Below are 15,515 nucleotides of genomic sequence, written 5' to 3' on the forward strand. Positions count from 1 at the left end.
CGTCAATTATCCAAACTTACTATTAGCTCCTTTCCTTATTTATGCTTCCTAAATTGCAAGTTTGCCAATTGCCTCGTCGGACATCTTCCTTTTCTGCTTAAGCCATCTTCTCCTCTTTTTGTGGTATTTAGCTGTTTTGGTAAATTGATTATTTGATAAGATCCGAGCACGAGTACATTCGGGAAGAAAGTGAAAGGAGCACTTGAGCTGATGGCTGACTTTCTCCACTTGATCCTGATTTATTGCTTTTCCATACACAGCCCGGTGCAGACGGGGCTCTGGAGTTGTGGGGGTGCCAAGTTTGACTTGATCTTGATCTTTGCCTCACCCTCCCGCCGTCTGACACCCCACTTTATCCCTCCACGCCGAGATACATGAACCCTTTGCCCCTTGGACGGGCCGATTGATGTGCAGGAGTTTGGTTTTTAGGCAAGATTTCACTTTTCACTGGGAAAATTTATGGCCTTTTTCGAAATCCACCAGCTTTACAATCCAGTCCACATTTGGAGAATGTTGGGAAAGATCGCATCTCTGTCGGTCGATGTGTTTACGTTGCGTTTGTGGAAGTGGCTAATAAAAGTTAAACCGGTCTTTTACAGAATTCACGAGGATGTTTGTAACCCAGTGAAATCGGTTACGATATAAAGAAATGTCTCCACAAGGATCGTCGGACTACAGAATTGTTGCAGACTTTTACAGATCAAGGGAATTACGTATTTTGTGAAAGGTTGTACAGACCAAAGATTTACAAACATTGTAACGATTGGTTTCACGTCAATGCTGAGTTTTTGGTATTATTTTGTATGGTAGAGAACTGTTTAGAAAGTTGTAAACATCGCAAGTCTAGGATTCGATCGCTTTGATCTCTGTTTTTGCAAACTTTACTCGAAATGTGGGTGAGTTGGTCGAGTGGTTGAGTTGTCTTTGATGTGCCACGAGGTCGTTATAAATTTATGCAAAGCATGGTCTGCACAAGAAAACGAGAAAATGTTGATTCAATGTTTACCTGCGTGAAAGAAGTAAAGCAGTAAAATATTTGCATACACTTTCATAGACGGTGACTCTTTAGAGCCTTGATAAATATCACTCTACGTATCAGTTCAATGACCGATTGATAGCAATTTGCTATGAATTGGAAATATTTATTCGTTGATAAATGCAAATTTGTCATCAATTCGTTTCAACCAAGTCGGTCTCGAGTCACGGTGGAAATTATGTTTGCTATACTGAATTATTTCGAATCATTAAAACCATAATTTACATATGCAAGTTCTCTATTAATGTGTCGCGTAATGCGACACTCGAAGCCATTATTTGGTAATTTTAATATGACAAATACCTAGAAAATATTAATAGATTGATAAATGCATAAATCCTCAAATAATTCGTTCGTAAAATTGCTACGAATTTTGTGTATGAAATTGAGTTTAAAACCGTGATGATTATGAAAATTACACGATTGTAACTATTTTTATGAATCATTATGTATTTCAAGTGCAGAATTTAAACAAATGTTTGACCTTATTTTATAGTGAAAGTACATAAAATAGTAAAATATCTGCCTACGTGTCGTCGTGTCATGAGTAAATTTCGAGTACGAGAGTAAGTTACGCGTAAGAGAGGAAACGTTGAGGAGGTTGAGTCGTTGGGGAAGTTTAATTAAACAGGTTCCATTCAAACGGCAGAGTTTGTAATGAAGTGGAAATTCATGTCATTTTGGAATAGGTCAAGTTTCCGTTTCTCTGTTGGACTGAGGTGAAGTGAAAGTTATCAAAGTCATGGAGAGCGAGGGAATTTATTTGATTAGGTGATCGTGTCGCATGTGGGAGTCACTTATGAAACAAACTATTTTCAGGGAATCATTATGAGAATGACTTGCGTTCCACATTTAAACTATGCACCTTAAATAATTCGTTAATAGTAACACAATAATCTTGCAATTAGTTGAAGACTGCGTTTTTGAAAATATTAAAACAAGAATCGTTGGCAAAATTAAATACCATAATATTTATTAAGTAAATATAATTTAAAATGGAAGCACACCTTAATAAACTATGTATGTAGAGCTACTGAAGGTCTGGTAGACTAGTACTCAAGAGTAACAGTTTTGATAATTTTTTAAGTGTGCGTACTTCCCAATCTAAAAGTGACGGGAAAGTTGTTCCAAGTTTTTCTTCCATGTCCCGTTGTTCCCCAGCTGCCAGTCAAAGAATGCACTTGAAGACGTGTCTGTCCTCCTCGACGGACAGGTGTCGTGTCCACTTTCTCTGTTCGTCTCCCTCTCCGCACGGCACTTGTCACGGGGAGAAAGTTAGCAGAAAATTAGGTTCCATTTTCTGTACGAACGTTTAGATCACATAACGCCCACAAATGGAATTGGCTATTTTTACAAAAAATGCGTCCAATTACTTTCACCTCCACGTCCTCTTCTTGTTTCACATCAATTATTTGCCGTACAAATTTACGGGGGAGGAAGGATGACAATACGGTATCATGTCCGGTCAGGTGTCAACTTTTTGAGTCAACCGGCATTGCTAGATTTTCAGCTTGAAATCCGAATCGAGCCCGCCCCTTCATGTCACCCGGATTTTGAGGGGACTCGTTTATCTGATGACAACTGTTTTTGTTTGGCGTGGGAGTTGATAAACAGGAAAGAAGGGAAAGTTGGATTTACGAAGCGATATCCGCCACGGTTGAAGCTTTAAATAAATGTAACCATATACAAAATCCGTATGATTGAAAAAAGGAAAACTGTATGTCGACAAAACTTGACCAGAATTTCAAGTGTGCAAAGTCTGATATTAAATATTAAATATGCTCTTTATTCGAATGCCGATGGGCGTTGTTGCAAATGTTACTATTCTAATTACTTAGTTCAGATGTTGTTTTAGTGGATTTAAGCGTGGGTACCTTGTACTTACATTAACGCAAGGCTGCAAGCTCCATAAATTGGCAAAGTTTAGAAAGAAATTTTAACTACCGCTAGCTGTCAATGTGATTGTTTAAATTTTGTAATATGCACAACGTGCACCTTGTTTGCAACATTTTTTACAAAGCAACGTTTCACGCACAAATTTACTGATCATGGTGACAACGCCGACGCCACAAGAAAGGACGGAGACTGAAACGCAATCCATCCCGTTTCCGGTCGTATCTGGAAGTATTTGGATTTTGGCTGGCTATCACTGTTTTGTATTTGGACAAGGAATGGGTGACACAATGGGAATAAAAGAGCTCTTATTTAGCTTTTCCAGACCATTTTATGACGCCATTAGTCAGTCAGAGTGAGAATGAAGAACTCCAATATCCAATTCAATCTCGTCCCCTCTTTTATTCCAACAGACGAAATGCCTGGTTTTGTCCTATATGGCTTTATTTAACTGCGGTAGATATTTTACACGAACTGTCTGTCTGTCCGTCCGACTAATTCTGTATTTACACAGCATGAAATTGAACATCAAGCTTCTCCCTTCGAATATTTTGGGCAGGTACGAAACGTAATTCTAATTATCTAATTTGTTAGTTCACACAGAAGCTCACGGGTCATCAGACCTTGAGTTTTAACTTATACCAGCAGAAGTATCCTTCTGACCTTCTGCATAGCCTGAGTTTGGTCAAAGGTCAAATAGTTGACTTCAGTCAGAGTGAACGTATTACAACTTATTTCGATTCCAGGTTGCACTACCGGGACTTCATTACATCTGTTGACCAAAGTATATTCTCTGTTTAAGCTGGAGTGCATGTCCATCTCGTTGAATAACGGAGATTGGGAAATAAAATGGAACCCGTAAATTTCCATCGACTTTACTACCTCGTCATCGGAAACGATGCACTTTTGGTGCAGTTATGGTTTTCTCAAACACCGAAATCGTGATGATATCCATTCTGCAGCTATTTTATCGGTATTCAGGTGTCCTCATGGTCAGTCTGTGGGTCCAGATAAGCAAATGTTGAGAAAAACCTTGCCCTGAATAAAGTGCAACTGTTGCGGTGGACATTGGATAGCCTTGAAATTTTGGTATCGATAAAGCAAGAATAAGGCAAGGTGCGATAAGGTTGGCCCAGTTATACAGTGGGCCAAAAATTACTATCTTTGGTTCACAATTATTTTGAGCGAAACTAATTCTATATTAATCTTTCTTAATTAACAAATTATTTACTGTTCAGCTTAATTAAAAACATTTTTTAATCCTTTCCATGAAGAAAATCACGGAAAGTTTTGCTGGTCCGAATCTTCGGGTAAAAAGGTCGTACAAACAACAGCGTGGGTGGGTCAATTTGAGAAGATTACATTTGTCTAATGCCAACTTTGACACGAGAACCAAACAAATCTCAACCCACGCTCACATAAATTTGGTTTCTTCGCTGCTGCAGTCCAAACATGACTCGTTCTCCTCACTCATTTCGCTTCCAATCCTAAAGAGTAAAAGTACATAGCTGAGAATTTGACACTGGTGAAAGCAACTGCACACGTGAGTTTGGCTACCTGACAAGAAAATGTGTGGGCGTGTAGCTCCTCACTTTTATTTGCATTGCATGCTGCTTCATTACACGTGTCCGTTTATACAGCATGAGTGAGTTGGCAAATCTCGTTACAAAATCTGTTCGAGCGAGTTTTGGAGATTACTGGATGTCATTTCACTCCTCGTCATGTCACACAAAATGAAAGGTGAACGTCGTAATCAGGGAAAATTTGGGCGGATGTGGATGTCGAAACCTTGACTCAAGTTGTGTTTAAGAGTAATCAGCAATAATTTCGATTGCGTGGTTTGCCTCGGAAGGTGAAAGTGTGGAGAAGGCGGGAAGTCGGAATATGCATTGAGAACCTAAAATCATCTCTGGCACGATAAAGCAGTTTCTATGAAACGGAGAAAGTTTATTTCGTAAAAAAAACAGTGAAAGGTTAGAAACGTTTTCAAAGTTGGAAATCAGATCTTCAAAATTGAAGAAAATTTTTAAATACGCAAATATGTAAAAAAAATTTATGGTGAAAAATTATGACGCCGTTTTCTAATCCTTGCATTTCCGTTAGTTTGCGAATATCGAGCAAAATTTCCACCCGATTGGTTCCTCTCACTTGAGCGGAGAAGGTTTAGCAGGTTGATCCAATTTATTGTGGTGGAGACAGATTTACGATACTTTCCCCCTGCTTTCACCCAGGTTTCTGTTTACGTAACGAGGAACAACCGCCACCAAGTCAGTCATACGTGGTCCACCTCAACGAGCTCTGCTTACCTTTCTCTCCCTCCAAGTCCCCAACCGGAAGGAAATCTGGATCCACATTTCTTGCCAGAGTGACTTCACTCCTCGCAAATAGAGTGGAAGATCGGGAGAAAGTAGGCTGGAAATTGGTTCAAAACGGTCCAAATTTAAATTCTGGTAAATCGTCAAGTGGGCCGATTTTACGAGTCCCCACATTTTAGGTACTCACATCTTGTCACTCTTTCAAATTGTCAACTCTGACAGTTTGGCGGGTGGGTTAGGTAACATTCATGCAAAATAGATGAAGAGTGGGTAGTTTGATGGACGGCGGAAATTGGCCAGTCTGCCGTTACAGAGGCATTCAATTCAATGTCGTGCGTGATGATTATGGATTTTTACGTCAAACTTGCTTACTACGTCGTTACACAAGTTTACAACTACTTAACTCCGAGACCTGATTCCACAGGAGATAATAAATTTTGAAAGGACCCCAACGTAAAAATTTACATAATTTTTACATGACATATCGGGTCAGAATTTATGTAATTGATACGCAGAAATTACGTTACGCCATAATTAAGTTAGGTAACAAACGTTATCATTCACACGAATGTACAAATTTGGTTATCTGTTGTTGTTCACATCTGCGATAATATGTTACCAATTAGGTAAAAGTGTCAATTTTGCGGTAAATAAGTTTCCTCATTTTGTGCCAGGTGAATTAAATTAGTTGAAAAATGTTGAAAAATCTAAGTCTGCTTCCAGAAGCACATTTGCACGATCGTATTCTTAATGATGTGAATGATTTTGTTATGAAATCTTGCGTCAATTTTTTTTATTACTTAACTTTGCAACTACTTAATTTTGACACGACTCGTTAGTTTGGAAAGATTTATAAAGGTCGTAACTCGTGACGCACAAATTTCTGCGTATATCGTGTTGAGGAGAAGTCGGGATGATGATATAAATCCCGAAATTTGGTTCGTTACGAAATTTCACCCATCGATCAAATTACAGTGGTTAATTCGGAATGTAATCCATATCTGGACAATCGTTCACGCGAAACCGCACGCAATTTCCGCACAAAGAGCCAACAAAAACCGTACAGCAAAAGACCGTCCAGTCACAAAGCAGCAAAACACAAATAATTCCATTCTACTGTCCACTCTAAATAATCCGAAAAAAATCCACTATTGGGTTTTACATGTTTAGTAAAAATTTAGTGGAGAATATATCTAATTGTTTCCATTCTATAACAAAGTATTTCAAAAATCTATACTCGATAAAACAATGTTCCAAACTTGATGGCTGCCAAACATAATTGTACCAGTTTGCAAATAATTTGCTCAGTTTTTCATATTCAGCTGGAACAACTGAATTAAAGGAATAATTGTATAGTAGTTATTACCAAGCTCCACTGGGAAATAATTTTGCTCTCCCATTATTTAGGGAGCTTACTCACTTGAACGTGCTCAGTCTGAGAGGAAAAACCATGTAAACGAGTCGCTCAATGAAAATGAAATCCTTTTTCAACGTGTCAAACCAAAAACGAGCCAATTTCACTACTACACACGTAACGAACGGAAATACTGCAGTGGATCGATTACGTCTCTCGGAGGGTGCATATCTACGTTTCGAGACCCTTAAAAAAATTTGTCTTTCCGAGTGAAAACATGTGCCAATGTTTGTGAGAGAATTTCAAGCAGGAGTTCAAAATAGCGCACGATGACCGCACCCTGACGGCCACTCAATTTCCAGCTAATGTATGTTAACTAATGCTTATTTCTGGCGTAAAATATGTATTTATTTGAGTTCTCCTCGAGTGGACAAGTTTGGCATTGTTTTTGTGCTCAAGTGAAAGTGGAATGATTTTCAGACTCGACTTGACTTTCTCTCTCTCATCGCCGCCTTTTGTTACGCATTACTTTGCTCCCTATGAAATGAAAGGAGCGTTATTTTCGAGGACGGGGGAAAGGAGTAGTTTTGCCTCTCGGGAGAAATCATGGGTAATGTAATAGCCGTATTCCAACAACTAAACGACATGCTCGGCTGGAATGTTATGCTTTCCCTGCAAACTCATCCTGCTTTCTCCCTGATTATATCTCACGGTGGAGAAAGGCGTCCTTGCAGCCCTCTAAAACCGTTGCGGTTTTACATGTTACAAAACATGTAAAATGGTCGAAATTTTGTCCTGTCGTAATTACTTAATTTATTATGAGTTAGATTTTGACGCCGAAAACTAAATTTCAGCAATCTGTAGAAAGTGTATTATTAATTAGGTACGATTGCGGCAGATTTTTAAGCGTCATCCGAAATTTTATGTTTAATAAAATGACTACAATAATTATCTGCGTACTAATTATCTGTGAAACCTTTTTACTCAAAATTTTTTAGTAATTTATGTTTTGCTCAGTGAGTTTAGTTCAGAGCGAAAAAGTAAGCTTGCATTGTGAACCCTGTCCTTTTACACGCGGAATAATGTAAGTGGGCCACTTGGTTCCGCGTTATGTTTCGTCATCTGCTCTGCATGTCGGCCATCTTTGTCGATAACAATACGTTCTTATCATCATACTCGTCATGTCGGAACGTAACGTCCTAAGTGGCGTCATTTCGCAATCTTGCGTCCCATGCGACTCACCCGATTCGAGAAATTGGGGCCATAATGATTTCCATAAATAGGGAAGAAATATATAACGATACATTCCACGAGATGCCAAATAAAAATCGATTTCTTATGAGGATAAAATTGTCCAAATCATAATTCTCGACTTGTCCTGATTTGCATGAAATGGTCGTTTATAAAATCAAAATTCGCCTGTTGTGTAAATTCTGTTGGCAAAAGGTCAAGCCTGGTCAGCCCACTAGACGACTTTCTCCCCACCCGCAGTTTCCTCATGTTGTGTAACATGCGTGATAACGCTCACTAAATAATGCGGCAAAAATTGGTTACCATTTTATTATGTAAAAATATATACAACCCCGAAGATTTTTGGGAATGAATTTCTTGAATTTTACTCAGGAATTGTTCTTTATTCAGTTATCAGTCTCGATTTGTTCATAAATGGACGTTTTTTGGAGCTTGAGCAAATTATTTTAATTTTGGTCTTCCATGACCCCGAGATAAAATATTTCATGAAATCAAAAGCAATTATTCTGATCGAATTTTAGAGTTTCAATGAAGGACAAATTCAAAGTATGTATGTGTTCAAAGTCAGATCCGTAATTGCTAATTACCGAATTATTTAGAGTAAATTCCGCAAATTTTGTTGCAAAATTGCTATGTTTATGCTCTTGGAAGACGTGGTTACTTCGTGAATGGACGTTTGTTGAGGAGCAATTTATTTTACTTCACACGCAACAGCATTCCCACCGCGGCGGAGACCTCGTCCCGATATGGGTCAAACTTCCGAGTGCATAAATTATGACCGTTTTCACAAATAAGGCATTACACGCGCTGGGTGGACATGATTTGAATTGTCCCGCCTCATTTATTATTAGGTGGAGTGGAGGGCAGCACATTTTTAATGATGGTCACCTCGTCGAGGTGCAATTTTCGTAGGAAACGTGTCATATGTACATACACAGTATTCAATTTTGTATGTACGTAAGTGCACATTTTCGAATTATGGGTGCACTCTAAGCAATCTGGTGGAAAATGCTATTAATTGACATTAATTCAAATTGTATCCATTTATTTGCTGCAAATATATGTACACAATGAGTGATTTACTTGAAGCATTAAATGGTCACAAAAATTGAGTGTAACAATAACTTTTTTATCTTTAAAGTAATATTTTTACCTCACGTGCGTGATTTGTTAATTAAAGAAAAACAAATGAGTTTCTTGGAATGCAAAGTTGCTTTTGCTGACGTGATTTTTAATTTACATACGACAATTCCATTCTTGGAATTTTGTGTCAAAATATCATAAAACTGGTAGTAAATACTTAATTCCCAAATGGGCAGACTTTATACATCCACTGGTATTAAATAGTTACCACATATTATTCAGTGTTTTATGAGAAGGTGGGGAAGTTCTGGGTGTGTGTGCTCTGGCGTCCTTGGGGTTTCTTTGTTTCGTGACCTTTGGTTTCGTTTTTGGCATGCAACGAGTCCCACTTTTGTTTCTCTCGGTCGATATTTCCTTCCAAGACTTGTTCTAGGAAACAGAGCAAAATCTAAAAATGGGCAAAAAGTAGAAAGTGGATAAAAATTTGCATAGAATAGAATCTGGCGTAATTCACACCGATATTTGTAACGTTGTAAACTATAAATTTTGCGAAACTGCTTTTCAAACTTTTATACAACGCCCACATCTTTGACATGCGAAAGTTTACAATATATTCGTGAACAAATTTTTTTTCCGTAAACTTCGTAAAGGATCTTTAAACGAATTTACTCGGTGTATTTCCCTGTTGAAACGCTGAATGAAAACTCATTCCGGGAAACATAGCAAAATAGAATGATGGACAACAAAGAAGAAAGTGAAACATGTCCAGTTTCGAAACCAAAGTTCGTTACGAAGGAAAGAAAGTGAGTCACAGAGAACTTTCTTTTTTTTGTCCTATTTTTAAAATGGGATCGCTCCTGAAGCTCATTACTCAATTTGGGAGAAAGTGAGTTATTGCTTTTGCAAGAGAAGCCGGACATGGAGTTCTGCTAAGCTCTAGGATTTTTAGTTTGGGGAAAATTTAGCAGTGGGTTTTTAATAGAATTTCGTATTAAAGATGACAAATTGGCCATAATTTTACCGATTTAATTAAATTATATTAAGCCCAGTCGACTTTGACGGTGTAACCCACTGAATCGTAAATTTTGTAGAATTATTTTACGAAGTTCTGTTGCAATATTATTAAGACAAATTGGTATCGACTTACCATTTTTTTAAATTTAATTAGGACACGATATTTCTACTAGAATTTGTACTAAATATTTATCATAAATTCCCAAAATTTATTTCTGATTTGATTAAAATACACTAAAATGTTGACCTATTTAAAGCCTAAAAAATAATTAGTTTCTTTCTCATCCTTGTTTTTCCAGAGTTCCGACATTCTCAAACTAAGGCAGGAGATCTTCACCGCAGAATTTTCCACAGCCTACTTTCTCCCACCGGACGACCTGCCATTCTAGCAACCCAGCCAAGAAAACGCACCTCCACCTCCAACACCCACCCGACGAAAACAGCAGCGACGGAAACCACGAGGAAAGCAAACTTCGCGAGACGCGGAATGATGAACGAGGAAAATAATGGAGTTGTTAATTCGCTGTAAGTGCAGCAAAACAGCAGAAAACAGAATTTATTTACTCGCCACCCACCACAAACGACCTGCGAACTCAGACCTTCGAAAAAGACAGCAGAGATAGCGCACACTCTAAATAATCTCCCAGTAATTGGTTTCCTGAATGTGGCAATCTTCACCGAGTTGATCGTAACTTGATACAAATTGGAGGTGCTTACATTTAAAACTAAACGACAAATATTTGCAACTAAATTTGTTGTCACCCGACCCGATAAATATAAATCTTAATTTATACCAAAGAGTGGTATGTTCCGTGACAAGTTTGAAAAAAATTAAGTTTCGTTTGCATCAAATTTAGTACCATTTCGTGGAAAGTTATCGCCCATCGGTAACACAATATAACCAATTCCGTACTCGAACCTCAGTAAAGAATTGGACATTATTCAGAGTGTATCTCTAACTATGTGAGATGGACGACATTCTATTTTATGAGGGTCGTTGCCTATCTAATCGCGTCGTTGGGTGCTCCGAGGGCGCGAAATAATTTGCTTATTCGGGGAGAAAGCCCTACGAAACCTGAGGCCGGTGAAAGTTCGCGGTGAAGGCAGCACAAAGTTGGACATAAATTATTTGGGTCTTGGTCGTGTCCTCCACTTAAATTCGGTTCTTACATGTTACACGACGTTAAATAACTCATCGTCCCAAATCACGGTGACCACTTTGGGGCCCTGCATAAAGCATGTGACAGATTTTAGGAGGGTCAGGCTCAAGGCATTCTATCCCTTTCGTGACAATTTCAACATCGGGTAAAAATACCGGTCACAGTGGGCCAAGGAAATCGTTCGCATGCTTTTTGCGCGGTCCTGTTGCTCCACACGTAATTCTGTTTTATTGCTTAATTAACTTGTTGTTTTTAATTGGTTGGAAAGCCAGAAATTTTAATGTCAACACGAGTCGACCGTAAAGATTGGTGGGTAGGTGGAAGTGGATGGTGGAACTGGGGACAGATTTATGGGGGCAAGTAAACCAGCCAAGTATTTAATGAACCACCGATTAAGTAAACTAGATGTAGTTAAGGAGAAAGCGAGGGGAAAAATAAGGGGTAAACATAGAAAGAAACATGTAATAAATCTATATTTTATACCTGTCCTCAAATCTATAATTCTAATTGTGTAGAATAATTAACTGTAATTTGTGTGTAATAAAGATTCAGAGAACTATTGAAGTAAGACGATGTGCATAGAAAGGAAATCCTAAATATAATTTAAATAAAATTTAAATGCAATTTTGTGAATTATTTTATCAACTGATTTATTATTAATTTATAATTAATATAGTTCTTTATTTAATTTATTAGTTCTAATTTTACAAAATGCCGTACAGTTTATTATCCATTGTCAAATGTCCAAAACGGCTCAATACCTCAAATCCAACCACGAATTGAACTACTTAATCGCCACGACCAGATTTCCACTCCACATTAGACCAGCCAACCCTGCGCAACTTCGCGACCGAAATTAACATAAAAAACGCACACAAAAGTGGTCGTATTTTCCCTTGTGGTGCAGAGAAAGTCGTGCAATTCATGTTACTCGAATCGGGTCGTGGTCACGGTGTGGATAAAAATTTATCAAAAATCCAAATCTCATATCTCAAATGGCTAGCTTTACAATGTAGGCGTCTCTTTTTTAACAGTTCGTCCACTTTTTTGTAATTACAGCTCGAGCAATTAAGTCTGGAATTGCGCTCCATCAACGGAGTGAAAGTTGAGGCGTGCTCCTAACTTTCACTCGTTATTTCCTGTGACTGAGTGACCGGGTGAGATCGTAATTACCGAAATGTCACTCATTTTAATTGCGAGGGCGAGAAACATTCGTTCAAATCGGGAGAGGTTTTAGTAGTTTCTCTTTTCCGGTTCGTTACCGTAGGAAGGTCACTCTTAAAAATTTGGTAACACAATTTTTCATCCAGTTTTATTGTTAGTTTACCAATTTATCAACGTTTCTATTTCCAACTAGATAGAGTAACTTTGATAATTCTTTTCGTTACGGGATTTAATTGCAGTGCACCAATTTTATTACCAAATTATTTACCGTGCATTTGTTCAATTTCTCGTGGAGGAAGTGTGTATACCGCGGTTTGTGATTTATTTAAGGCTACGAAAACAAACAAAATATTGAAACGGGAAATCTTGTCCTCTAAATTTTCTATGTACATAAATAATCGACTGTCCACGATGACAGGTAATTAATGCCGGCGTCAAATATAAATATCGATCGTAAATGTTGGTCACTAACTGTAAGATAAATTGTAATACATGAAACAATGTACAGTACTGATTCATACGACTAAAATATAATTAATTAGTTTCCGTAATTATTGTAATTTAAATATTAATCAATGTTGTCAATCTAAATAAATTATTATTACACGAAGAATTAATTTATTGATTCATGACTACGATAAGTAAAAGATATGTATAAGAAACTGTAATAAAGAATTAAAAATTAAAATTTTTCTGCTTATTAAATATTCAATAACTCCGAAAAGAAAGTCATATCATTTTCATAACTTCATAAAACAAGGAAACTCCGCAATTAACAGTTCAAGGATTTTACCGAGTTTACAAACATCCGACTTAATCGCATCTTGCTAAATTTAGTAACTTTTTCCCGCTATTTTCATACCCGTCGTATTCCACCAAGAGAATTTTATTTATTCCAAGTCCCGTAAAATTGTCGACGTTAAAAACGTAACGCGTGAGATGGATTTATTTTCAGGGGATAAAAATTCCACTGAAAGCGTGGAAACTTTCCCACGAGTTTTTTTCCCTCATCCGGCACGATGTGCTATAAATAAATGGGAATCCAGAATTGGTCTCGTTTTGCATAAGGAGGACATTAACGTTGTCACGAGACAAGGTATGAAGTGAAGAATGAGTAAGCCAAATAATGTCGCAACAATAGCTTCGAGTATTCGGATTAGGTGACAATAGTGACACCGGCATTTTGGAAATTTGGGAAAAATACTAATGTTTCCCAAAGGTGCACAAAAATTTCAGCATATTTGACATAAACCGCAAGGCTAAAAATTGTGAATCATAACTGGAGAATTCGACCCTGCACCATGCTCAAATGAGGACAGTGATATTTCAAACTTGCAAAAATTATTAAATTATTACAATCACTCTACCATCAAAGTAAGCATTCATTCTTATTTAATAATTAATAATAATTAATTTCTCAGAATCTTAATCAAAATCTTAATAATGTGCGGCATCCATTATTTTCAAATTATTTGTAATTGGCTTCCAACTTCAACTTTATTTAAATCAATTGAATATTTTCATATTTAATTAAGAATTTGAATTATTTCAAAACCAATCATAAATCATTTAAAATATTATACAAAATTGTATTTGAAACCCTGCCCCACAAATCGTGTGCATTTCGACATGTGTCTATTTCGAGGGGAGGAAGTAATTTGTGCCACTTTTCCCACGAGAACTCGACGGATGCAGAGAATGACACGGCTCATTTTACACCAAAATCGCCAAACACAATACAACAGCCACGCCAACAAAGAAGTGGCAAATACCTTGGAAATCCTGGCTTCGTCTCGAATACAGAAACAGGAGGCCGTTCAAACATTGCTTCACCAACTTATAGCAATTTAGTAATCTTTTTCCTCCTGTCAAACCTTGGACGTAATTTTCTTCCATAATTTCAGACATATTTTTTTTCATAATACCTGAACGTCCCGAAAACCTGGTAAGCATTCACGCGGCCGAAGAAGGCTTTACGAGGCGGAGGATAAATTACTCTCTTGACAATAGCCACGTCCAAACAGCACAAGACTTGCTCAGTTTACACAGAGAGAAAGTTTGAGGTGGAGATTGTGTGGTCGGAGTTACGAAACCAAAGAATGATGACCGTGCTTATACGCATATTTAGATAATGACGCCATCGTTTGCTAATTATTATTATACGATTGCACCGTGTGAAGGTAAGAAACTAGGTAAGTTGTAAAATTTCCAAGTTATATAAAAGTAACAGAAAATGCATTGCAGACAACAACAATTTCTTAGTAAAATTTCCAAAGTAAAATATTTCCATTGGATAAATTTTCTTGGTACTTGACTCATAAACAAATAGCTAAACAATCAGGTTTCGAGTGAAAGTGTGAAATCATAATCCACGAAAAACCAACAAATTAAACGCTAAGATATGTTAAACCGAAGAAAGTACGCTTGGTTGCCGCAAAATATGAGCACAATCAAATATTCTCCATCCGGTATAGCATAAATTGAAAATCGATTACGAACGTATGTACTTTCTTAAACAAATTGGTATTTAATCGGTTGAAAATTTCTCGACAAGTAATTATCATGTAAAAAAATGATATGCAATTCGAGCTTGTTACATATTTCCTGTCCAATCCTACCGACTTAATAGTAAAATTTGTAAACTTGAAAGCAGTTTTTGTCTAAAGGAAATAATTAGCAAAGAGTTTGAAAATTATTTTATGCAACTGTTCAATACGTAAGAAACAAATAAAATATTCAACTTTTCAAGTTACATACGTAGCAAGTAAGCTTTCAAATGCACCAATTACTTTCTTCGTAGTTCTTTAATCTTGGTATTTAACCAGTTCTATAAACTTTCTGTTACGCAAGAACCTCAGGAGTCAAATGGGAATTGAATTCTCTTGTTATTTTGGTAGTAAAAGTTGTCCAGCGCGATGGCCAAGTAGCCAGTAAACAAACCGGTGGAAGCATCGGAGCGGAGAAAGCAGCCGAGAAAGATTGATTAATTCTCCCGACTTGGCTTTCTGCCCCACTTTTAATCGGGAGGAGAAACTTTTGCATTAATTACAGGGTTCCTTCAGCTACATATTGGTAAATAACTGCATTTTACGCCGTGTCAAAGGTGGGAATAAGAATAATTTATCACACCGTATTTAGAAAGCATAATTACCCAATACGGCGTAAAAGTCTTCAATATCAAAATGCTCCTGAGAGAACACACCATTTTAGAAAGGAGAGAAATTGCCAGTTTAAGCAGTATTAAC

At 37.3% G+C, this 15,515-nt stretch overlaps 1 protein-coding gene across 1 annotated transcript in view; it reads left to right on the top strand.

Moving 5' to 3' along the window:
• Positions 1-11,416, top strand: part of LOC110862100 (leucine-rich repeat-containing protein 24) — a 75,613-nt gene extending 64,197 nt beyond the window's left edge. The window contains exon 10 of the mRNA XM_035845236.1: positions 10,246-11,416. The gene's annotated coding sequence lies outside the window, so the exon portion shown is untranslated. The remainder of the gene's footprint in view (positions 1-10,245) is intronic.
• Positions 11,417-15,515: the final 4,099 nt, after the last annotated feature.

The sequence above is a fragment of the Folsomia candida genome, unplaced genomic scaffold (assembly GCF_002217175.1).
Source record: "Folsomia candida strain VU population unplaced genomic scaffold, ASM221717v1 Fcan01_Sc049, whole genome shotgun sequence".
Taxonomy (NCBI): Eukaryota; Metazoa; Arthropoda; class Collembola; order Entomobryomorpha; family Isotomidae; genus Folsomia; species Folsomia candida.